This window comes from Papio anubis, chromosome 3, assembly GCF_008728515.1.
Source record: "Papio anubis isolate 15944 chromosome 3, Panubis1.0, whole genome shotgun sequence".
Taxonomy (NCBI): Eukaryota; Metazoa; Chordata; class Mammalia; order Primates; family Cercopithecidae; genus Papio; species Papio anubis.
In genome coordinates, this window is record NC_044978.1 from 38,926,336 (window position 1) to 38,954,042 (window position 27,707).

At 34.4% G+C, this 27,707-nt stretch overlaps 1 protein-coding gene across 5 annotated transcripts in view; it reads left to right on the plus strand.

Moving 5' to 3' along the window:
- Window positions 1-27,707, plus strand: part of LRBA (LPS responsive beige-like anchor protein) — a 766,866-nt gene that overhangs the window by 567,232 nt on the left and 171,927 nt on the right. The window lies entirely within an intron of this gene.

Consider the following 27,707-nt stretch of genomic DNA (forward strand, 5'->3'; position numbering starts at 1 on the left):
TGAATACAAAGATTTTGTTTTGTTAATTTCTGTATCTCTTGTGTCTAGTATAGTGCTTAGAGCTAAGACATTGTACCATTTGCTATATCTACTTATTGAACTCTAAAAGGGAATTTTAATTTTCAGAGGAAAGCCTTATTTGTGGATCACTTGTCTAATAAGGGATTAATATCAAGAATATATAGAGACTCCTAAAACTCAACAACATTCAAAAATGGGTGAAGAACCTGATAGACATTTCTCCGAAGAGGATATACAAGTGGCCAATGAGATAAAATGAACATCACTAATTATCAGGAAATGTAAATCAAAATCACAGTAAGATACCACTTAATAACCATTAGGAAGATTGTTAATGAAAACAAACCCAGAAAATCACAAGTATTGACATGGATTTGGAAAATTGGAACCCTTGTGCATGCTGGTACAAATGTATGATAGTGCAGCTTATATGTCAAACGGTATGGTAGTTTCTCAAAAACTTAAAAAGAATTGAAAGTAGGGATAAGAACAGATAATTTTACACCCATGTTCATATTTGTAGCAGCATGACACATGACAGCCAAGAAATAGAAACAACCCAGATGTCCATCAACAGAAAAATGGATAAACAAAACATGACATATACATACAATGTAATATTATTCAGCCTTAAAAAGGAAGGAAGCTCTGACATATGCTACAACATGAATAGCCCTTGAGGATGTTATGCTAAGTGACATAAGCCAGTCACAAAAGGGCAAATACTGTATGATTCCATTCATATGAGGTACTTAGAGTAGTGAAATTTATAGAGATAAAAAGTAGAATACTAGTTGCCAGGGCCTGGGGTGAGGGAGAGAATGAGGAGTTAGTGTTTAATATAATAGGTATAGAGTTTTAGGATTGCAAGTTGAAAAAAGTTCTCAAGATGGATAGCGGTGATGATTGTTCAACAATGTGAATGTATTTAATACTGTTGAACTGTACATTTAAAAATGGTAAATTTTATGTTATATATATTTTGCCTCCATTAATAAAAGAGAAACCAGCAGGAAAAAAAAAAAGTTAGCAAACTAGAAACAGTTAGAGCTTTGAAAAAGTGCCTGTGTGTTTTTGTTCTTGCTTCTCTGTGATCACTTTGAGAATATGCCTAAACATTTCCAAGTTAACCTGCTGGTAGGATGTGACTGACACACGGAGGACACTTGAGCTGTGGCAGCTTAGGCCATCCTTAACAAGGTAATCCTCAGCTGACCTGCCATCTGACCACAAACGTATGAAGGAGTCCAACTAAGAGCAACAAAGCCTGGCCCAGATCGGCAGAATTTCCCAGTTGACCCATTGACCATGAGGAATAATAAATGGTTGGTTTAAAAAAATTAAAAAGAAAAGGAAGGCCTTACACATTGATATCATATTTGTTCTAAGACCCCATAGAATTATGGACTCTGTAGAGCTCTGTAGTCTAATAAATGAGGACTGTATTAGTTTGACTTGTGTAATGAGCCATGCAGTAGGTCAATAATAAAAACTGGGCAGCTCTTTAATCCTCAGGCTATTATACCCTACTCTGTCTCCACAGTTTGAATTTTGTGTTTGCAAAAGTAAAAATACCATTTTTGGGGGGTGAATTTGTTAGAATATAAAATGTGCTTCACAAAATGAATGACATATATATGAATACGTGTTCTAGAGTCCTAGAAATATTGCCTTCTGTTTCAGGGCTGAATCCATCAGTTTGGACTTATATTTAAGCACACAGCTTATTCAGATGTTTTTTGTGCTTTAGATGAGTTTTTAGAAATCTCTTTAAGATGTGATGAGTAATAAGATGGACTGTGGGCTGGACTCATGATTCTGTCTTGATGAAATAGCAGCTAATGGTGACAAGTGGGAGATTGTTTTTTGTTTTGTTTTGTTTTGTTTTTGAGGATATGTTTTTCTCTTCCTCCATCTTTGTACCTGAACAAAAGTTCTCATAACTCTTTTACCTCCTCCTAACACCATCGTTTTTTACCAACTGCCTCCATTCTGTGCCCCTCATCTTTGTTTCTATTCTACTAAAAATGTTAAATGACCAGAAGGAAGCCTCCAGAACAATTTTATTATGTAGGCTGTATGATTTTTATTATGAGTATTTATTGAAATTTTATCAGAAAAATGCTATTGCAGATTAGTGGCCAGCTAAACAGAATCCTTTATTAAAATCTATTTTTATTTGTATATTATAGCTGTACCTAAGGAACTTGTCAAATACTTTTGTTGGGTGGGTAAAATGTTATTTTAACTCATGCCTTTTCTTCAGGATATGAGAAATAAGGTTACCTTATGCCCCACTAGATGATCAATAGTAATTTTGCTTTTTTATTTTGTTACATTAAAAGTAAAAAGGTGAGGGGCTGCAAGACAAAACTGTTGCTTTCATTAACCTCTATCCAGATATGTCCACATCCACTAAACAAAGACATAAGAAATATCATTTGTGTAATTTTGTGACTTCAATTGTAATGGCATCCATTTTTATATTTTTAGAGATTTTGTGAAATATTTGCCCTTTTGGCTGAGGAAGGAATAGTTATAAAAAGTGCTTTCAACAAGAACCGAAGGGCACACAATTGGATAGTGAACAGTAGCGTAATTAGTAGGTCTGGGAAGAAGTGTGGAGCTCTAATATTCTACCACCTGTCTTACAACTAATATCTCCTTTCCTGTAAACCAGTGGTAATGTGAATGCTGCAAAAGTCATTCAGGTTCATGAGAATGGAATTCTACTAGTACTAATTGCTTTCATTAAATATTGATGAAATAAGTGAGTTTGGAATCAACTGCATTTAGTGAAATAATCAAGCACATCAGATATTTGAAAATTGTACTTTGCACATATAAAATAGTTGTGATTGTTTACTTGGTAAAAGTATCTCATTCCTTGTAGTATTAAGGCTTGCCAAAATGTTTACAGTGTGATTCAATTTTCAAATATTTATTTATGCACACATTTTCAAAAATACGTCTCATATATAAATGAACTCTATCAGTACAAATAATGATTATAATAGAATTGTATTAAAATTTGTCCCATAGTATACATTTTGTAAACATTACTGTTTGTTTAAATAAATTTGTGAAATCTTAGAAAACATTGTATGCATAGCTTAATGTAGAATACAAACAGATCTTATCTCCATTCTTAAGTGGATAATATAACCTGCCTGGCTTTAAAATGTGTTGAATTATTTATGCATATTTATATCTATTTAATTTCCCCAAAGCTGTTTTTCAGAGGACTTTTAGTAGCTTCCATACAAAGCTACAATTTTGTTTGGTAATGTCTTCCATGTTGCACTGGGAATTTTCTTTCTGAAGTTGAATTAATGTAATCAGCATCCTTTCTTCTGTGTTATTTTTCTGATCTTCTTTGTAGAAAAAAAATGGCTGAATGGAGCAATGTAAAAAATGTCTTTTTTAATGTATAAGCTTTTATTCCATGTACAATATCTCTTTATAATCATTCCAAATTAGTATTGTAAGTACATTGAGGAGATCAGATCTATTTTATTCTGAAAGACTGATGAAAATTAAATCTCTTCTTGTATTGAAAAAGTCCTCATTTAGCATAAAATGGTTTAATTTATTCTTTCAAAGCTGAAAAAGGTAGGAATCAATTTTGAGGTTGATTTCTTTTCCCTCTACTTTCCCAGTTATTTCATCAGTAGTCTGAAATTCTGACTGATGAGAAGACAGATCTAACCATGCATAGAATTTGGAGTGACATTAATCCATATTTTATAAACATACATTGATTTTATATTTTGACAACCTCCTTGGAAGAGATAAGATTCAACGTTTTCTTTTTGACATTTCTTTATAAGAAATTATAATCAGTGCAGGAATATATTTACAAAATGTCGTACCATAAAAATAAATTATGATGGCTGAGTTTTTCAGTACCAGGACTTCCTTTGTAGATTAGGATGATTTCCTTTGTACCTGTGATTTATTATCTTTTCTTTACTTTGGAAAGTGATTGTGTAAAACAAATTTTCTGAGAGAAGGAAACCAAGACAATCTGAGGCAATCATTTTCTTCTAGTTGATCAGTGTAGTTAGTTTAGAATATATAGTATGTATTTTTACAGTAATCTGGGTACCTTTTCAAAAAACCAGTGTGTTCTTGGATTGAAATGCAATTGATAACTGTTCCACTTGCCAATGAAAACCCAATTTTCTTGGCTATGAAATTCACAAGACAGGAGTATGCCACTTTATTATTGTTAACTAATATTTATTGAGCACTTACTATGTGCCAGGCTTTTGTCTAAGTGTTTTGTGCATGGTAATTCCTTTAACTATCACAAAATCCCTTTAAGTAGGTAACATCATTATTGTTTTTACAGAGGCAGAAACTAATGCACCAATGGGTCAAGTTGCACATAGGTAGACTCAGAATCTGAACACTAAGTTTTCAATCTGTAGCTAACAACTGCATTTTTAAAAAATGAATGGGATACCGTAGCATAACATAAAAGAGAAAACATCACTGTGCTTATTGTATAAATCTTCTGCTCAGTTTGTTTGAGTGTGTATACATGTGTGTTTTTTAAAGTAACATATTTCTTAATGTGAGTTTTGGCCCAGAAAGTTTGAGAAACTCTGTAATATGCTAATACTGCCTTCCACTTTTGGCATCAGTTGCTGGGTCTATTTTAATGTTATTTATCAAGTTACCTTTCACTTCTCGTGCTGAAGTACCTAGTACATACAAGCAACATGCTATTGCTTGTAAACGGAAAGCTTTTTTTCTTTTCGAATTGCGCTACTCTTATTGTCTTTAGCCCAGGTTATGCTCCAGGCTTTTTTGATTAAACCTATTTTACAAAAAAAGCTGAATATTTGGTTAAAACTAGAGGATCCTCAGTGTTACTGCTTATGCATTTGTTCATTCATTTATTGGTTGTTAATTGAGTACTGTAATATGCCATGGACTGCTAGTTTCTGAAGATATGAAAGAATAAAATGAAGTCATTACTATGCTAGTAAAAGAATAAGCTGAAGATTAGGGAGAAACAGGAATGGTCAAGGTAAAGCAAATATTTATTTTTTATTAATTACAACTCACATTTCTAAAATGAAGAAAAATAGACAGTTTGAGGAACAAGGTAAAGAAAAATCCGGTTTTCATCTTTAGATTGTAACCACAGAGTGAGCTGTTATTTTGGTCCATAGTGCAGAAACAGGAAAATAAAAAGTAGAAAAAAGTGAACCTGCACCATGATCTCCTGATTCCTGTCTTGCAACATAGGAATCAGGAAAATCGGCTAAAACAGAATTTTAAATTTTTGCCTAAGCTATAAGAAATCATGTTTGTTTTGTTTTGTTTTTAAACCTATGTTACAATGCTAGACTATTCACACTCTGTTAACCTAGCAGTTTACATTGCCCTAGTTTGAATCCAAATATTTCTAAAAGAGCAAATGCTGACAAAACCGAAGAGAACTGAGTGACAGAACCATAGTGAATTTATTACTCATTGCTGAGTTGCTCCTGTTTGTGCTTAGTATATGTTTCTGTTTCTCTCTCTCCCTTTCAGGAAAAGTAAGTGATTTTTTTTTCTCTCCTTCATTTATCTCCTACCATTTGAATGTGTATTTTTATTTGTGAGATATTTCTCTCTAACACACACATTTAATATACAACATACATCTTGACCTGGAATTGACTACCGACATTTAACTGTTGTTGATCAGACAGCACTTCTTTATCTCTTTAAGTTTTAAGTGCTGTTTCTGATGAATGCCAGTCCTTTTAGTCTGCTCTGTAACAGATACACCAGGAATCAATATACCATCTAGATGTCACAGAGGGAAAAGAACACTCTTGGGGTGGGGGGAATATTGTTTAAACTTGTTAGGTGTTATGGCTTTTACTTCGTTTTTCTATTTATTGGGCTTCAGTGAAGCCAAAGGAATTCAAGCTTACAAAAAGAAACACATCTTATGATACTACAACAGTACATAACAGATCTTAAATTGTTTAAATAAAATATAAATGCAAAGAAAGAAACTAAAAATTACCCCATACTTGATTATGTTTTGGATATGTTTTATTGGCTGACATAATATGTTAAAAATATTTTAATCTTGGCATCAAACATGGATGCTGTTGTATGCCACATTGATTTTAGAGATTATGATATAAATTACATTGTCTGGCCTTGGAAAGTTTGCAGTCTAATAAGCATAAGAATGATATGTGAGAAGTTCCCAATGTAATTGTAGGATTGTGAGGGAAGCCCTAATAGATGCTTTCCACTATGACAAGCATTTTACATATGCTGTTTCCTTTAATTCCCTCAATAACCCTGTAAGAAATGTGTTATTATCTTTATTTTAGAGATAAGGAAACTAAGATTTAGTGAGGTTAAAGAATTCTGGCAGGTCACACATTTTCCAAGTGGTAAGCTCAGGATTTGATCTCAGATCTGTGTATCAGTAAACTGGTAGACTTTAGGTATAATCTGAAAGAACATTTTAAATTGAAAACTTGCTTTATATCTGTTTCATTCCAAAATCCAACTACTTTTCCCTCTGTATTGTCAAAAAGTAAGAGATTGACTTTTTTGGAGAAATTGTACTAGACGCATTTCTGATATGAGAACACCAAGCACACCAGAAGGAGGGTTTAAGGTAGAGGATGGAAAACAGGAGGATTATAACTGAAAGCTTTAAGTACTAAGTCATGAAAGCCCCTAGACCCTTTCTGCTGTCATGCTATTAGAACTGTGGCAGCTAAGTTTATACCATCCTCACCCCATAAGACAGAAGATTGTATTACTCTTTGGACATATTCACTGGCTCAAAAGAAAACACCTAAAAAAATAAAACATTTAGGGATCCTACTTAGAGCCCACTTGATTTCCTTTCAGTGAAGTCTACCAGTTCACATCACTACTTATGCTCTATATGCTTCAATCAGCTCTTCAGTGTCTCATTCTTAAAAATGGAGGGGCAGCCAAGTATTAGCAAACATTTAAAGACAGCCTCTAATGTGAAAGATGACAAAGACCAAAGTAAATAGAAAAAACAAAACCAGAAGAAACAGAGGCAATTTATGAAGAAGAAGTGTTTTTTTTTTTTTTTTTAAAGAAAAGAACTAGAATAAATATTCTCAGATAAAAGAAAACTATTGCATTAATAGAACAAGAAAATTATGCTATGGAAAGTGAATAATCATAAAATAAGAAAGAGCAGTATAAAAATTAATAGAAGAGTTGTAAGGTAAGTGCAGATATTTTCTAAAAGGAATATCAACATGATGTGCAGAAAACAGCCTGGAAAGATAAAATTAGACCAGAGCAGGGAATCTTTGGATTTAGATAGAATTGTATATTACTGTTACCATTTATAAGTAGAGGCACCTTTAGCAGATTACTTAATTTTGAGGATCCTATGTAGCAAACTATGTAGCTATTTAATTTATAAAACCCTGAAGAAAATTTTTCATGGATACACTGACCTTTTTAAATTGAATTATTACTTGTTCAATGTGGCATGTTAGTTTAAAATATGTCTGTGCAACTCTTTACGTAGAATTTAATACTAAGTTCAGGAAAGTGGAAGCATATATATTTAAGGAATATACATGTATATAGATGTTAGAAGGCATTTACAGGATTTGTTGAAGTTTTGTTTTTAAAATAGAAGTAGTCTATTTATTTTGTGTGACTGTGTTTCTAAATTTACATCTTTTAAGCATTAGTACTCTGTATAGCAGACTTGGTTTTCTGTAGAAGTTATTTTCTAATAGAAGTTTTTGAATGACTCTAACAGACGTTAATTCTACACTTAATTCAAGCAGCCTCCAATGACATTATTTTTTAACATTAGTCAGAAAATGATAAACCGAAGCAACTGAAATGGATTGTGGTTAATATTACTGTCAGGGTGATGAATAATCCTGACATATACCAGCAACACACTGCCAGTCAGTAATCCTCCTCAAAGTTAAGTATTTATTCTCTGATCATGCTAAGTTACTGTGATGTGGAGTGACTATTTAGTATTATTTATAAATGAATTGTTTTATTTGCATAGCATTATTAGTTTTATCCCATAGTGCTTTGTATTCGTTTGGTGCTGGGTGTACAAACTGAGGTAGGTTTAGAATAGGGAATATCTACTGTAAATTTACATAGAAACTATTTCCAAAACACCTAGGAAACTTTTTTTAAGTTTAATTAGTAGCAGTAACTATCCTCCTGATTTTAGGCATGGCTATTTTTTTTTTTATTATAGAAAGTAAATTTAGTAGAATATTTAAAAAGCAGGTATGCATTTATAGCTTTTAAAATATACTTGCATGTGTCAACTTCTGATTCTTATCTTGCCTATGATTTTAAAAGTTACTTTGTGTGTGAATATGTACTATGGTTTTTTACAGTGGATAATGTAATAAATATATTTTATTCTTATGTTCAAATTCCTGTCCAATTCTTTATTCTCCAAGTTCTATTCAATGTGTTTGTTCAAATAATTGTTAAGTATTTGTTGGGCGTCTTTTTTCTACACTATTCTGAGGACTCTTCCAGAAACAGAAGTGAATTAAATTGTTTGTACTTTTAAAGACCTTTATAATTGCATGCATGTTATATTTAAAACGTTTATACAAGACTAATCAGAAAACATTTTTCTGTAGCTTAATTTTTAGATGGTCTTACTTTCAGAAAAGGAATTTTTTAAAAAGTGTGAATCCGAAATTTATCATTTGAAGCAAGTTTTTGGAAGTGGAAAGAAGTAAATTCTGCAAACAAAATCATGTTATTGTGGGCTCTACATAAAAATTAGAATAGACAAATAGTTTTTTTTAGTGTAAGAGGGAAAGAAAATCAGTAGTTTTACTGGGATATACATCCCGTTGAACTGCATTAACTTATTTATTTTAAAAAGAAAAGATTTTACAAATCCACATACCTACAGTGAACTCATTTTTGAGAAAGGTGCCAAGAAAGTACACTGGGGAAAAGACAGTCTCTTCAATAAATAGTGCTGGGAAAAGTGGTTCTTCATATGCAGAAGAATGAAACTAGAACCCTGTCTTTAACCATATACAAAATCAAATCAAAATGAATTAAAGACTTGAATCTAAGAACTCTAACTGTGAAACAAGAAAACATTGGGGAAACTCTCCAAGACATTGGTCTGCACAAAAATTTCTCGAGTAGTACCCCATAAGCACAGGCAACCAAAGCAAAAATGGACAAATGGGATCACATCAAATTAAAAAACCTTCTGCACAGCAAAGGAAACAATCAAAAAGTGAAGAGACAAGCCACAGAACAGGAGAAAATATTTGCAAACCACTCATATGATGAGGGATTAATAACCAGAATATGTAAGGAGCTCAAATGGGTCTATAGGAAAACATCTCATAATCCAGTTTTTTAAATGGGCACAAGATTTGAATAGACATTTCTCAAAAGAAGTCATACAAATGGCATGCAGGCATACGAAAAGGCACTCAACATCACTGATCATCAGAGAAATGCAAATCAAAACTGCAATGAACTATCATCTCATTCCAATTAAAATGGCTTATGTCCAAAAGACAAGCAATACCAAATGCTGGTGAGCTTGTGAAGAAAAGAGAACTCTTGTACACTGTTGGTAGGAACATAAATTAGTACAACCATTGTGGAGAACACTTTTGAAGCTTCTCAAAAAACTAAAAGTAGAGCTGCCATATGATCCAACAATTCTACTTCTAGATATATACTGTGGAGAAAGGAAATCAGTGTATCAAAGAGGTATCTACACTCCCAGGTTTGTTGGCAGCACCGTTCACAATAACCAAGATTGGGAAGCAACCTAAGTATCCATCAACAGATGAATGAATAAAGAAAATATGGTACTTATACACAATGGAGTACTATTCAGCCATAAAAATAATGAGATCCTGTCATTTGCAACAACATGGATAGAACTGGAGGTCATTATGCTAAGTGAAATAAACCATGCACAGAAAGACAAACATCACATGTTCTCATTTATTTGTGGGCATCTAAAAATCAAAACCATTGAACTAGTGGAGATAGAGAGTAGAAGGATGGTTTCCAGAGGCTGGGAAGGGTGGTGGGGGATGGGGTATAGGTAGGAATGATTAATGGGTACCAAAAAAATTAGCAAGATAGAATAAGACCTAATATTTGATAGCACAACAGGGTGACTATAGTCAAAAATAATATAATTGTACAGTTTAAAATAACTAAAAGTATAATTTATTTGTAACACAAGGGATAAATGCTTGAAGGGATAGACACCTGATTTTACATGGGATTATTATGCATTGCTCGCCTATATCAAAACATCTTGGGTACCCCATAAATATATACGCAAACTACCTATAAAAATTAAAATTAAAAATTAAAAAACACCAAACATCAAAAAAATTAAGAATAATAAATAAAAGTTTTTGGATGGAACTGGAAGCCATTATCCTAAGTGAAGTAACTCAGGAATGGAAAACCAAATACCACATGTTATTACTTGTAAGCTGGAGCTAAGCTATGGGTATGCAAAGGCATACACAGTGGTATAATGGACATTGGAGACTTATAAGGGAGAAGGCTGGGGGGAAGGTGAGGGACGAAAAATCACCTATGGTACACTCTTTGGGTGACAAGTATACTAAAAGCCCAGACTTCACTACTATATAACTCATGCACATAACCAAAAGCTACTTGTACCCTCTAAAGCTATTGAAATTTTAAAAATTTTAAAAAAGAAAAATAAAAGTTTTGATTAGGCCAGTAAATTGGGAAAGTTATAGATCTGGTGTGACCTATCTCAGTAAATTATTTTAATATCTGAGTGTTACCTGTCTGAAATATAGACAAGGTAATTAATAGTCATTAGTAACATTAATAACTGTTCAAATCATTCTACAATCCTATTGTTTAATTGTTTTAAAAACTTAAGATATTGCCTTCTTTCGGGCATCTTTTTAGAATTCTGTCCCAGGTTCTGACTTGTTCAACAGTTTCACTAATATAACAAATTGACCATATAGCTTACCGTACACAAATTAAAATACAAATTTTTAAGGCCAGGCGCGGTGGCTCACACCTGTAATCCCAGCACTTTGGGAGGCCAAGGCGGGTGGATCATGAGGTCAGGAGGTCAAGACCATCCTGGCCAACATGGTGAAACCCTGTCTCTTACTAAAAATACAGAAATTAGCCAGATGTGGTGGTGCGTGCCTGTAATCCCAGCTACTCGGGAGGCCGAGGCAGAAGAATAGCTTGAACCAGGGAGTCAGAGGTTGCGGTGAACAGAGATCGCGCTCTACCTTCCAGTCTGGGTGACAGAGCGAGACTCCGTCTTAAAAAAAGAAAAAAAAAACTTTTAAATCATTTTGATTGAAACATTCACATGAAATATTCAAGTGAAATATGAAGGACTAATATGAATTCTTACATTTAGGGTTGAATTTTTCGTACAGAAAAAGGTAGAAAATAGATTAAAGATGAGTCAGTGTTCAATGGATAACACTTGCTGGTGTCTTACTGGTAGAAAGGAAGATGAAGATGTGCCCGTTGTTCCCAACCTGTGAGCTCTGGTCACTTGAGGGGACTGTGGGTTTGTTGCAAGAGGTCTGTGAATAGACAGTGTACGTGTATATATATTAGAGACTATCTTACAGGACAAAGTTGGAAGCTGCTGATTTAGATTATGTAATTGACTATCTATTTTGACCCAATGGTGTTAATGGCTTTTCTAAAAACAACTTGGACCAAACAGAATTATTACTACTCTTCTGTTTTGTGGCTGCTAATGCTACTTATTTTTTGTCTAGAATGTATTATAGGTTCATGGTAAGAGTTAAGGTTCTTTTTTTGTGTGTAGAAGTCCAATTAATCTAACACCATTTGTTGGAAAAACTTTTTCTCTGGAGATGTCCTGGCATCTTTGTTGGAAATCAATTGGCCATATATGTGCAGGTCTATTTCTAGACTCTCTGTTCTGCACAATCAATCAGTATATCCTTATACCAGTACCACAGTCTTGAGTACTGTGGTTTTACAGTAAATCATGTAATAAAGTCTTGTGAACCCTCCAGCTTTATTCTTCTTTTAAAAAATTGTTTGACTGTCCTAGCCTTTTTTCTTCTTGAGAATGTACCTGTTAATTTATAATTTTTAAAAAGCCTTCTAGATTTTTTATTGGGATTGAATTGAATCTGTAGAACATTTGGGTTAAAAATAATGTACTAACAATATTGAATGTTCCAGTTCATTAACATAGTGTCTTTTCCATTTATTTAGTCCTTCTTTAGTTTCTCTCAAATGTTCCATAGCTTTTAGCATACAATTCTTACACATATCTTGTTAATTTAACCTTCAAAAATTCATGTTTTTAATCTTGTTATAAAATGTTTAATTCCAATTATTTGTTGCTAGTATGTAGAAATACAGCTGAATTTTGTAAATTGACCTTGTCTTCTGCATCCTTGCTAAACTCAATTATTATTACTAGCAGCCTTTTTGTAGACTTTTTGGGACTTCCTACATAAATGGCATTGTGAAATGAAGACTTACTGCGCTGTATAATGTTAACAAATATTGAGAGTGCCTTGTCTTTAGTGTTAGGGGAAAAGCATTCAGTCTTTCGTCATTAAGTATAATATTAGCTATAGGCTTTTCTGTAGATGCTTCTATTAGGTTAAGTTCCCTTGTCTTTTTTTTTTTGAGACAGAGTCTCGCTCTGTCGCCCAGGCTGGAGTGCAGTGGCGCAATCTTGGCTCACTGCAACCTCCACCTCCCGGGTTCAAGCGGTTCTCCTGCCTCAGCCTCCTGAGTAGCTGGGACTACAGATGCCTGCCACCACAGATGACTAATTTTTGTATTTTCAGTAGAGACAGGGTTTCACCATGCTGGCCAGGATGGTCTTCATCTCTTGAACTTGTGATCCACCTGCCTCAGCCTCCCAAAGAAGTACCCTTCTATAACTAGTTTGTTGAGAGTCCTCATCATAATTGGGTATTGAATTTTATCAAATTCCTTTTCTGAAGATGATTGCATTTTCTTTTTTAGTTGGTTAGTATAGTGAATTACACTGGCTGATTGTGTAGTGTTTCCTTCCTGTGATAAACCAGATTGTGATATATTATCCTTTTAATAAATGGCTGGAACACATTTGCAAATATTTTCTTAAGAACTTTTGCGCTGGGCGCGGTGGCTCACGCCTGTAATCCCAGCACTTTGGGAGGCCGAGGCGGGCGGATCACAAGGTCAGGAGATCGAGACCATCCTGGCTAACACGGTGAAACCCCGTCTCTACTAAAAATACAAAAAAATTAGCCGGGCGCGATGGCGGGCGCCTGTAGTCCCAGCTACTCAGGAGGCTGAGGCAGGAGAATGGCGGGATCCCGGGAGGCGGAGCTTGCAGTGAGCCGAGATCGCGCCACTGCACTCCAGCCTGGGCGACAGAGCGAGACTCCGTCTCAAAAAAAAAAAAAAAAAAAGAAAAGAACTTTTGCATGTGTGTTCCCGAAGGATATTGGCCTGTAATGTTGTTGAGTTTTGGCATCAAGGTAATGCTTACATGACAAAATGAATTTTGAAGTTGTTTCTTCCTCTTCTGCTTCCTAGAAAAGATGATATACAATCATTATTTTACCCTTAAGTGTTTGGTAGAACTCATGAGTAAAGCCATTTAGGCCAAGAGTTTTGTTTCTGGGAAGGTTTTTTTGTAAAACTTTGAATTCAGTTTCCTTAACAGATAAAGGGCTATTCAGGTTATCTTTTTGTTAATGAGTTTTGGTAGTTTTCATCTTTCACAAAATTTGTTTATTTCATCTCAGTTGTCCCTTCCTTCATTCTTGATGCTGGCATTTATTTCTTTTTCTCCTTCTGGACCAGTCAAGCTGGAGATTTTATTTATTTTTCTATTGCTTTTTCTGTTTTCAATTCCTGTGATCTTTGCTTTCCATACTATATTTTTTCTATATGATTTACATTTAATTTATCTTCCTTTTTAGTATCTTAAGGTGGAAATGTTAAACTGTTTAAGGACTTTTTTTAATGTAAGCATTTAGCGCTACAAATTTTTCTTAAAGCACTAATTTAGCTGGGTCCAACACATTTTTATATATTGTTTTTATTTTGAGCCCATTTAAATATTTTCTCATTTCTCTTGTAAATTTCTTTTTCACCCATGGATTATTTAGAAGTGTGTTGTTTAGTTACCACCTATTTGGGGATTTGCAGGTGTCTTTCTTGTGTTTATTTCTAGTTTAATTCCATTGCGGTTGAGGAACATACTCTGTATGATTTCAGTTCTTTTCAGTTAGTGAGAATTTGTTCGATGGCTCAGAATATGGTCTACCTTGATTAATGCTCCATGTGCATTTGGAAAGAGTGCATATTCTTCTTTAGTTAAGTATTGTTTTGTAAATATCAATTAGGTCAAATTGGTTGATGATGTCGTTGCTGATGTCTTCTGTATTCTTACTAATTTCTACTTGTTCTGTTGAATCCTGAAAGAAGACTGTTGAAGTCTCCAAGTATAAGTTAGATTTTTCTGTATTTTCGTTCAGTTCTGTTAGTTTTTCTGTTTGTTTTGTTGTGTTTTTGAGGCAGAGTCTTGTCCTGTCGCTCAGGCTGGAATGCAATGTGCCATCTTGGCTCATTGCAACCTCCGCCTCCTGGTTTCAAGCAATTCTCATGCCTCAGCCTCCCAAGTAGCTAGGATTACAGGCATGTGCCACCATACCCAGCTAATTGTATTTTCAGTAGAGACAGGGTTTCGCCATGTTGGCCAGGCTGGTCTCGAACTCCTGGCCTCAAGTGGTTTGTCTGCCTTGGCCTCCCAAAATGCTAGGATTACAGGTGTAAGCCAACCCACCTCACCAAAGTTCTGTTAGTTTTTATTTTATGTATTTTCCACATTTATTTTTGGGTACATGATGTGGGTTGAATTTTGTTTCCAAAAAGATGTGTTAAAGTCCTAACCTCCTGGTATCTATGAATGTGACCTTATTCATAAATAGGGTCTTTGAAGATGTAATCAAGTTAAGATGAGGTCATTAGGGTGGGCCCAAATCCAATATGACTGGTGTTCTTGTATGAAAACATATAAAGACAGACATACAGGGGGAGAACACTATATGTTGATGGAAGCAGATATTAGAGTTGTGTTGCTGCAAGCCAAGGAACAACTGGGCCTACCGGAACCTGGAACAGGCAAGAAAGATTCTCCTTTAGAGGCTTCAAAGAGAGCGTGAACCTGCAAACAACTTGATTTCAAAATTCTAGCCTCCAGAAATGTGAGACAATAAGTTTATATTGTTTTAAGCCACCTAGTTTGTGATGTTTTGTTATACGAGCCCTAGGAAACTAATACAGTGCATACACTCTTCAAATTGTTATATTTTCTTGATAAAATAATTCATTTTTCATTATGCAATGTCCTTCTTTATATTTAGTAATATTTCATGTTCTGAAATCTACTTTTTCTGATGTTAATATCCCATGAGGGTATTATTTTGATTATTACTTGCAGCATTTTTTTTTCTATTATTTTAAGAAGCCTGTCTATGGCTTTATATTTAACTTTTTTATTATGGACAACATATAATAGAACCTTGCTTTCATGCCCAATCTGACAATCTCTGTATTTTAATTGGGGTGTTGAGATCATTTACATGTAATGTAATTTTTTATATGGTTGGCTTAAATCTACCTTCTTGCTGTTTTTTTTTTTTTTTATTCTACACATCAGTTCTTTGTACTTTGTCTCCCTTTATGTGCTTCTTTTAGATTATTTTTATGATTGTATTTTATCTGAGATAGGAGAACAGTATAGGCTAGGATATGAATAAGATTTTATGCCCAGGGAAATATATGCTTCTTCTTATGTCACGTAGTTAGTGTGGGGAGTTCAGTCAATCTGGTCAATAGATGAGCTTAGTTAGGTTTGTTATTGTTATTATTACCCTAAAATACAGTGCAAACTCTGTAAGAATTTGGCCTGGGTGGTGGATGTCTTTTCTCACTCTTCTTGCTCTACTCTCTAGCTGACCCTCTATGCCTGTGCCACAGAGACATTTTTCTATGTACTTTTCTGGGTTTTTTTCCAGAATTAGATTGCTGTTGTTGGTAACTCAGTTCCAGGCTTGTTGGGGGGTAGATAGGGTAGCTCCTCAGTTCTCCTGGTTCATCCTCATTCTTAAGTAGATCCCATTTAAATGGTCATCAGGGATGGACCTTCTCAGTGTTCTTGCGTCTACCCTTCATGGCATCCACAGGAAAGAATTTCCTATCCTTCTCCTAGTAGTAGCAGACCTCTTCTTTGCATCAGTGCAGGACATGTCTTCCTGAAAGGACTTTTGCTTTTACCCTACTCCAGAAGCAGCGGATCTTTGCCTGGGTCCTAGGGGTGGTACACAGGGTAGTAGATTAGTTTTGCTACTATCCCTCTTCCTGTAGTAGATTAGTTTTGCTCCCACTCTTTCCCCATGTGCAAGTTGATACTTGCTTAGTCCCTGGGATGAGAGTTTGGTGTTCCTCTCCCATCAGCTTAAGGATTTTGATTCCTATGAGAGAAAGATTAGGGGAATGAGATTGTGTTTTGTTGCCATTCCCAGTAACTGTAAATCATATCCTGTGTGCCTGTGTCACCTAGAGAGCCCCTCCCTGGTTTTCTACCTTGCCTCAGTCATATTCTCTCTCATGAGCCACCTATAGAGCCCTATGGAAAAGAGCTTAGAAGTGCATGCAAACTCCCTTGTGTTTCTAAGTTGATCTGTTCACCCAACATTGGTATTTAGAATTCTTTATAAATAATTTTAGCAGATTCTTCTTTCCTGCCTTTTTTTTTTTTTTTTTTTTTTAGACACAGTTTCACTCTTGTCACTCAGACTGGAGTGCGAGGGCATGATCTTGGCTCACCACAACCTCTGCCCTCTGGGTTCAAGCAATTCTCCTGCCTCAGCCTCCCGAGTAGCTGGTATTACAGGTGCCCTCCACCATGCCTGGCTAATTTTTGTATTTTTAGTAGAGATGGGATTTCACCATGTTGGCCAGGCTGGTCTCAAACTCCTGACCTCTGATGATCCACCCGCCTCGGCCTCCCAAAGTGCTGGGATTACAGGCATGAGCTACCATGCCTGGCGTTCTTCTTACCTACTTTTATGTTGACTACCTCTTCCTCCCATGTTTTGCCAAAATTATAGCAGTTTGTAAGAGGCCTGTAACTTTTTGGAATTTACTTCATTTAGTTGTCTTTTACCTCAGCATTCTGATTGTACAAAAGTGGTTATCATCTTATAGTCTTTTTATTGTTGTTAAAATGAGAGCAACATTCCTTGATACTTGCTACATTTTTATATGAAAGTAGAACTGCGTTATTCGTTGTGGTACTGAAATTGCCACGACTTTGTCCAGTGAGGTCTCTTTAAGAAGGATATTATGTCCCTTAGATACAATCCCATTAATATTTGACAAATCCTTTGCCTTCTGGTACAACAAGTTGTCTGTCCCAGGCTGTTTTGTATATTTTCTGCCCCAGAATTAGAATCCACGATTTCTTTAAGGACCTCTGGTTCCTTTTAATAGGAAATAGTCAACTTAGATAGCTTTTTAAATATGAAATTACCCACTTTGGATACATGGTTAATGGACTTCTTAGGCTTTTCTTTCTATGAATTGTCTAGTGCATTCTTTGACATCCACATGTTGTTAAATCACTTTTTTAAAGGAGCTTCTTAAATTATGTCAAATTTGAATGTTTTTAAAAAGGTGCTCCATTTGGGAAAAGGAGTGTGGATGGTGGAACCATAGTTTTGCCATCTATTACCAGAATGAGGTAGTTTATAAAACTTTATATTCTATTTTATAAGTGATTGTAATCTCAATATTGATCTCAAAATTTGAAGAAATACTCTATATTTACCTTATGAATTAATTTCATTTCCTCTTGATGTGGTATCTTGAGGTTCTCCAGAGAAACAGAACCAATAGGAGATATCTATGTATCTGTATCCAAAAAGAGATTTATTATGAGAAATTGGCTGATGTGATTAGGGAGGCTGAGAAGTCCCACAGTCTGCCATCTGCAGGCTGGAGACCCTGGAAAGCTGGTTGTGTAATTCATTGCAGGTCTAAAGGCCTGAGAACCAGGGGAGCTGATGGTGTAAATCCCAGACTGACAGCAGGAAAAGATGAGATGAGCTGTCTCTGCTTCAGCAGTGAGATAGGAAAAAACAGGCAAATTCCTCCTTTCTCTGCATTTTGTTCCATTCAGATCCTCAATAGATTGGATGATGCCCACCCACACTGGAGAAGGAAATCTATACTGAGTCCACCAGTTTAAAGGCTAATCTCACCTGGAAACATCCTCATAGACATACCAAGAAATAATGCTTAATCTGTGCACCCTGTGCCCCAGTCAAGTTGACACATAAAATTATTTCATATGATTTGTGTTACATGAGGTTATTTTTTTTCCAATTGATAGTAACTTATAAATTGAACAGAGGATTTTTTGTTATATTTTTATGCTTACATTTTATTTCTTTTTGTCTTAAATTGTAGAGGCAGCCCAAAACCTGTCCAGCTATTGCAGGTGCAGTGGTTTCTAAATCCGAGCTTCACTGGCTTGTTTCTAGTCCCTCATAAGTATTGATTATCACTGTACTACAATTAAATGACTAAATTTAATCTCCCACCCCACCAAGTAGAGCAGATATATAGTTGTAGAGGGAAAAGTACAATAAAATTTTCATTTTAAAAAGGGTAAAATGTAAGTTCTCTATGTTGATGACTATCCCAACATATCCTCTTGCACAAGGAAATAAGGTAAATTTTAGATAGCACTTTTGAATCTCATCGGCCTTTATTTTTTGACTGATTTCTCCAGCAGTGGAGCAAGATTTTTGGTCAGCAATCTGGCTGCTCCATTTTTATTCAACTAGTGGATTTTGCTTACCTTGAGAGCGGCACTGGGGAGGAATGTACAGGGGCTGGACTATTTTAGCAGGGTCTGCTTTTTGATGTAAGGGCTTCATTTTGGGGATCGTCTTAGAGGTTGAATATCACTGACCTTCCTTGCCGGGACTGGGCTTTTTCTAGGAATACAACTGCAATGTAACTGCCTGTCAGGCCTCACATTGCTAATAATCAACTCCAAAAGTGTTATCAACATTTGCCAGCTCTTATGTATGACCCATGGCTATTCTTAAGTCATGAGAATTATTAGAGTCTCTTCTGTTGCACTTATGGAATCATTAGAGATTATCTTGTTAAATTGATTCCAGTTGCCCTGTTTCTTCTGAAAGCTACCACATAGGCTCGTTTACATTTGCCAAACAATATTTTATCTCCTTGTTTGATATTTGAAGTCCACTATAGTTTTAAAATGCCTTACAACTCAGATGCCTGCCTGTCTCTGTGTTCTTTAACATAATTTTTAAAATCAATCTCTCTTCATCCATTTCCCCCCTACACTTCCTGGCCTCAGATAACCACCAGTCTAACTCTTCATCTTTATGAGATCCACTTTTTTTTAGCTCCAAAATATGAGTGAGAATATGTGATATTTATCTTTCTATGCTTAGCTTATTTCACTTAACATAATGCCTCTAGTTCCATCCATACCTTATATATTGACATCTTTAACTTATCCTACTTTATGTCTAATTTTTGTATTAAGATTTAGTATTTTTCCAGCCCAAGGTGGTGGCTCATGGCTGTAATCCCGGCACTTTGGAAGGCTGAGGAGGGAGTATTGCTTGAGGCCAGGAGTTCAAGGCCAGCCTGGGTCTACAAAAAACTAAAAGAATTATGTTGGTGTGGTAGCATGTGCCTGTAGTCCTAGCTGCTCAGGAGGCTGAGGCAGAAGAATCGTTTGAGCCTAGGAGTTCGAGGCTGCAGTGAGCTATGGCTGCATCACTGCATGCGAGCCTGGGTAACAGAGTGAGAGCCTGTCTCTAAATAAATAAACATATTTTTTAAAAGATTTACTATTTTCCCAAAAAGCAGTTTATTAGTCTAAAACAGAATAAAATAACTATTTTTACTAATTTTTATGGATTTGGACTCCTCCTTGCTTTCTATAATCATGATATTTTATTGTGCTTCACATGCATATCATTGAAATATTTAGTGCCATTAGCCCAGGCTTAAGCTAAACAATAAGCACACAGTTTTTCCCAACTCAGCGTTGAACATACATACACACACACACACACACACACACACACACACAGAGAAAGAGAGAGAGAGAGTTAGTTTCTGAAATTAGAACTAGTTTTATTATATTCCGATGACTTTCAAAGCAAATAGAAAATGAATTTCAAAAGCTGAATGTTTCTCAGGTAGTTCCCAATTTTGTTTTATGTTTCTGGTTTATAGAAGCTAGCAGAACATTAATATGTGTACTACTAATGACCTGTCTTAAAAGCATATAGATTTATTTGATTTTAATGGCCTTAACTGGTTTGTTAAATGGGCAGGTGAATATATCTGCAAATGCATAGATTTTGTTATATCAGCATTCTTTATCATTTTCATAATAACTTAAAACATTTTTATTAATTATCCTTGAATTTTTTGGACTGTTTATTGGGTTGTTATAGGCATTTAGCTCAGCAGTGGCATTGGATTAATAGTTTATTTTTAACAGTTTATGTGACTTTCTCAAAATGAGATAAACACCTATAGAAAAATTACTTAATACTGTGTAGCTGAATAATATAGAACTATGAAGACATCACTAGTAAATCTATCAGTGCAAGCATTTGAAATGATTTAGTTTCTACATAGGTACAATAAGTAAAATGGAATACTTTCTTTTTCCCAAGATGTGTTTGTTAAATTGAAATGGTGTAGTGAGTATATATCTAATGCCACTCGTAAAAAAGTGTGTTTTCAAGGGATTAAAAAGTGTTCTGGTACTTGAAAACAAAAGTGCTTATTTGTTAGCTCTAAAAGCCATAGTGGTGTGCTGATGAAATTTTTTTCTTGACAGTATTAAATAAAATCTAGAGCATGTGAAGATAAGTGCCAAACCATTTCAGCTGTATATAGCATATAACGAAATACCCTAAAAGCCAAGGTTGAGTGAAAATGCTGATCAGGCTGCTTGTTATACTTGTCATTTAGATAAAAAAAAGCTGTTACAATTGAAACAAAGTAGTTGCTACACCCCCTGACAGTGGCAATGTTGCTGAAATGACAGACACTATTTATTTATTTATTTATTTTCTTCACTAGAGTAGTTGGGGAGGAAGACAGGTGATGGAGACACTGGGAATCAAATTCATTGGCTTCTCTAAAAAGCCTCAGCAACACAGAAAATTAAGGGCTCTCATTTGGGTTCACAGAAAAGATAGAAAAGAAAAAATAGAAAAGTTGAAAGGAAGATAAGGCAATAAACTTTGGTGACAGCATTTACCTTTTTTGTTTACTTTTTTTAAAAAAACTGTATTTGCCAAGCATGTTTTTGATGTCCCCAAGATAAAATATGCTTTTTTAAAAAATTCATTTTTGATGCCTTCTTCTAAGGTAATATCCACAGACATTATATAGGTAGGGATAAAAACTTTAATAGTATTTTTTCAAAAGAGCATTTAATCTAAAGCTCCCATGAAAGGATTCTAATGGCCTTGCAGAGGCAGCGTAGCAGTTCACGCAACCCAAATCACTCTGAGATTTGCTAGTCAGTTTGGTTGGAGGTGGCTTTTAATCTTGCTGCTGCCACTGGCTGGTAACCAACCACTGATAGTTGTTTACTTCATCCCGACTGTTTTTTTCACCTGCAAATTGGGGATGCTAATTGGTCTGTGTATTAAGAGTTGTTGTAAAGATAATGAGATGATTTATGTAAGATTCGTAGAACCTTTGCTTATATTCAGCAAATAGTAGCACTGTCATCAGATAAAATGGCACCTTTGACATGTATATCATAGTTTTTTCCTGGAGTCTTCTCAAACCAAATCATTATTCCCTAATCAAGAATGACTATCTTTTATGATGTAACATTTCCTGATAGTGTATCCTTTTATTCTCTGAATTTGAAATTTGTTTAATCTGTTAACATATATCAGATGCTTGATGATATTCTGTCCTTTAACCTGACATTTTTATAGCATAGAAGAACATTGAGTTCAGCCATCTTGTATTCTATTCCTTGCTAGTTTTTTTCCCTTACTTTGCAGTGGTTTTCTTTCGTTTCCTGTGGCCTAGCCTACTTTTAGGGAAGAATGAAATAACATATAACTTCTAATTGCATACACCGTCTTCAGTACTGTAAGCAACGCTTTACCTGTCATCACAAAATTAAAGAATGTTTCTGATTTCCCTGTCATATCAAATGAAGATTACATTGGCAGATGGCTTTCAGCCAGTCATCAGGATCCTAAGCAGGGTTGCAAAGTAGTCCTGCTCTTTTGCCTCCCCTTCCTAAGCTTCTTTTCACGTTTGACATCTTTTCTTCACTCTTCTGTTTACCCACAAAATGTATCTTGATGAAATATTATGCTTTAGCATTTTCAAGCACCTTATTTCTTAGTATTTTGGTTTAGAGTTACCTTTTTTCCCTTTTCTTTAACCCCAGTCTTTTCTGCTTCTCATCTCCAAATGTTGGAGTTCAGTGGTTTTCCAAAGAAAGCCTTTACAGAAAGGTGTGAAAAACTCCTTGAGACATTTGGGTTTTAAAAGAGAAGTTAGCTGACACAATCAAATCTCTGCTTTGTAAAAAATCTGAGACTTCTTGCCAATTTCCCAGAACTTTCTTACCTTCAATAACTGTACGTATGGTCCAGTAGTTTGGAATTTCACTTCTGAAAGGTTGATATAAATTGTAATCATTCATACATAAATTTCAAAAGGAAAGAAGGAATTATAGTTATGGTAATAACCGCATTAATAGCAGCTACACTTGTTAGTTTCTTTCTGTTTGTTTGTTTGTTTTTGTCAGGAGCGCTTCTAAGTGCTTTACTTACATTGGCCTTTAAATCAACCTGTTAAGTAAAGAAATATTTGAAAAATTGAGATTACAGCAAATTTTTGAAATTAGGAAAACCAACTTGTAATACAATAGTTTTAAATACATAACATGGTCCAGAGAAGGGCTTTTGAGTACTAGGTTTGAGTCTTCTAGATTTATGTTGATTTTGAGCTAGATAATTCATTTCTTTAATAATAAAATAGGAATATCTAGATTACCTATTTATTATGAGAATGTATAATAATGTTTAATAAATTACAAAATGTAAGCTGGAGGTATTGTTCTTAATTAGATAACTTCAGGTAAGAGTTCCTAAACTTTTAATAAAGAAAGAAAAAACAGGTACCTTTTCTTTTTACAGCTAACTTTTATTAATAATTAGACCAAAGTCTGTTATGTGCTTTTAAAGGAGTCTGTTAATTCAAACTGTTTGTTTTTAAATAATGTAGTAGGAGATGATTATAAGTAGCCTGATATTTCTTACGCTTTTCATAGTAAACTTTGGAGGCCCATGGATTTTTGAAAAGTAATTTTGTTTTGATTATGTTCTTAAGGTAGTAAAATTCATTGATGGGGACTACTGTGTACTCTTAGGCTTCTTACAGATCATCCACAGTACTACATGTTCTTATCCTGCTTTGTCTTTAGAGGATTGTGATGTTTAATCACAGTCTTTCCTAATAGACACCACTAATTTCATCAGGCTTACTTCGTGCCTTTTTAATTAAATATTCTTCATCAAATAACCTGAAAAAAATAATAATTATTATCATTATTATTACGTACCAGGCACTGAACAGATCACTTTATATGCAGGGATTTTATTAACTAGTAAAATTACTTCTCAAAGAAGGTAACAAAAAATGTTTTTTTAATTGCAGTCTTCTTACAAAATTAATTTTTAAAGTTTTATTTTGCATATCCTTTTTTGAAAGATATCATTACTGTCTCATAAGCAGAGTACTTATCATTCTACTACAGATGTCAACTTTGCTGTTTGTGAAATTATTAAAATATCCTAAATATGTGATTTTTCGCTATTCATACTATTTTCAGGAGTTTTGGTTTTCTTTCATTTGTCTTTTCTCACTTTAAGCTAAGTTTTTGTTTCTGTTTTTTGTTTTGTTTGAGACAGGGTCTCACTCTGTCACCCAGGCTGAGTACAGTGGCACGATTACAGCTCACTGCAGCCTCAACCTCCTGGATTGAAGCGATCTTCCCAAGTAGCTGGGACTGCAGGCGCACACCACCATGTCCATCTGATTTCTGATTTTTTGTAGAGACAGGATCTCACCATTTTGCCCAGTCTGGTCTCAAATTCCTGGGCTCAAGTTATTCTCCTGCTTCAGCCTGCCAAAATGCTGGGATTACAGGCAGAGCCACTGCGCCTGTCCTTTAATTTTTAACATAATATTTTGTTGTTAGATCTAATACTCTAACTTTCAAATTATTCTATTCTATTTTACTTAAACCTGTTTTTCATTGTATTGTGATTGAGATTTTTTCTTAGTTTGTAGAGTTAAGAAAACCTTCTATAATTCTATTTATTTGTTAGCTTTTTATAGTGTTTAAAATTATTTTTCTGTATTCTAGAGCTATTTGTGTTTACCTGGAATTATACCACTTTTATACTCTCTAATCAATACTTATTTTTACTGATTTTTTAAAAGAAATTATGACCATTTTTAATGGCCAGTATTTTGAGTCACTTTCCTTTAAAATCTTGCTTTTTAAGAAAAATACTTTGTCAGGCTTGTTAAATTGTACAGTAAGCTCTATGTAGGATGATGGTGCTAGCATCTTCCCGAACTGACTTATAATTTTGACTCTTAATATACTATATAAGTAAGAGGATTCATCAGCATTTACTTTTTGTTCTTTTGCAGAGATGAATAAACATCTTGAAATGCTGATTTAGACAATGTTTTAAAAATGCTTTGATGCACTTTGGTATATGACTGACTCTTGCTTAGTTAAATGTTTTGCGGCATTATAACATAGTTGAATTCAGCTCATCTTTTAAAGCAGTTGTCAGAAAAATATGGGCCAGCATGGTAGAATGTATTAGCTCAATACATTGTCTCCATTTTATTATGAAGCTGCTGAGGAAGCTGTGATATACAGCACTGTCATTACAGATCTATTGTTAGGATGGTTCCACAGTCTTCTTTGCACTGCCATTAATTTATAGCAGTAAACAATATGTAGCCTTCCAACTGCAGCAAAGCAGAATCTTTTAATGAGGTGGATGTTATTACCACAATAAATCAGTGCTTTCGCGTAATGTATAATTCAATGTGTGTATTCCCACTGTAACTTCTCTGAGTAAGCTGATAGTGTATCATTGTCATTGCACAGCTCCACTGGTCTTTTTTTTTTTTTTTTTTTAACTTTCTTTTATTTGGGGACTTCTTTTTTATATGCTTGCAAATAAATGTGGTATGTCTTGATAGCTGTCCTATAGCAGGCTTCAGAAACCAACTGTAACAATAACAGCCAAAATCAATACTGTGGGTTCTACCAATATGGATCTCTGCAAGATGCCATTTTTTTTCAGATGCTAGTGAAATCAATCCTAATTGGTTTTAGCATTATATTCAAGAAACGTGATTCTATAACTATTGATTTTGGGGGTTATTCATTTGGAGAGTAATAAAAATAGGAGCAGATAAAGTGAATACTTAATATGCTGCAGAACCATACAAAAGGAGCATTGATTCTATTTTTAATTCATATAATTTGTCTTCTAGTGATTTTATTTCTTCTCTCTTTTCTTTTCCATGGCTCATTCTTTAGGGGCAGCAACTAAAATACATTTAAAGGCATTTCAAATTGGTTTTGTAACAAAGAAAGAATCCTTGGAGTCAGCTCCATTCTTAACTGGCACATATTTAGTAAGTCAGATATGATTCTTTTGTACAGAAACTAATGCTTTAAAATATAGCATTTAAATTAGTTTACTGTGAAACTGACTTAAAATAGTAATTAAAGATTTTTAAAATTTTGCTTGTAAAGGAAAACATGCCTTAAAATATAATATTTATTAAAACCAAGCTATTGAAAGAGAGTGATGCCAAAGATAGTTTTGAAAAAATAATTAATTTGATAAAGATAACCAAAATGATAAATTTAAGATGTTGCTTAAAATTATATAACATGAAAAGCAGTTTAAAAACTGGTCTGAACATTGCTTCGTTTTCAATAAAATATTTCTCAGTGCATCCATTTTAAACCAATATTTTTGATTTATTTGTTTTAACATTTTCTCTACAAATAATCAGATATTTTCTTTCTCTTATAAATAAGGAGTGATTAACTAATAGGTGTTCATAAATTATATAAGGCAAAAGACTGTTGTGTATCTTTTTTAAAATAAAGATTTATTTATTTATTTGTTTGTTTGTTTGTTTAGAGACAGGATAGGGACTCCCTCCGTCTCCCAGGCTGGAGTACAGTGGCACAATCATAGCTCACTGTAGGCTTTAAGGCGCCTGGGCTCATGTAATCCTCCTACCTCAGCCTCCTGAGTAGCTGGGACTACAGGGACATGCCACTATGCGCAGCTGATTTTGAAAATTTTTTGTAGAAACAGGGTCTCACTGTGTTGCACTCCTGGACTCAAGCGATCTCCCACCTTGACCTCCCAAAGCACTGGGATTGTAGGTGTGAACCACTGTACCTGGCCTCTGTATCTTATTAAGAGAAGTAATCTTATATATCATATCTTTTTCAGTGAATGGGTACTTAAACATTTTGAATAAGGAATAGAGATTTTCTAGAGATCAGAATTTTTTTTGAGAATGAATTGTTACTTAAAGCAGTTGATCTTAACATTTTTTGAGCCTTAGACTCCTTTGAGACTCTCAAGCATATTCTCTGTGTCTTCATAAGGAAATGTACATGCATAGGCATGATCACACAGAATTTTGCCTGCTATTTAATGGAGTTCATGTATTAACTAAATGACAACAGCAGTAGCAACAATAAAGATACAGGTACCAACTAACATCTATTAAGCTTTATCTTATGCTAAGCAATTTGCTAAAGGCAATTATTTCATTCAAACTCTTTTACCCAAATTCTAAAAGATTATCTTAAAAACCATAGTTAGCATTCATTGAATGTTGTCAGGCATAGTTTGTTGGACTTTAATGTACCTACTCATTTTTATCTTTCAAAACAACCTTCTGAATGAGTATTATTATCATTCCAGTGAGCTCAGGGTTTTGACCATGTTGCTATGTTGCTCTGGGACCTCTGCTGTAAAGTATTATTTTCCAGTATAAGTTCATAATCTGTCTACTATTTTTTTTAACTATATATATAGTTCATGCAGGCATATTTTTATCGTCTGGTTAAAGTATATACATATATATATGTGTGTGTGTATATGTGTGTGTGTATCCTATATAGATATACAGGCATATTTTTATCCTTTGTTTTCACTCACACTAGTAGAAATTTCTAGTTATATCTTAACCCTATTTTCTCACAATTTCTTTCTTGTACTCCATCTCACCTATCTCCCAGTTTTGTTTCATCCTCTTCTAAGAACCCATTATAAATCAGTCCTTCAGCTTTAAGATTCTGTTTCTGGTTGTTGCTTCTAATTAACTAAATGAGGTTTTATAGGTGCTTTCCAAAGTGTTGTATATCTGATATTTCATTTCATGTAATTGTCTTTATGTGATGCTTGTTATGGGTTGATTAAACACCTATGTTCCAC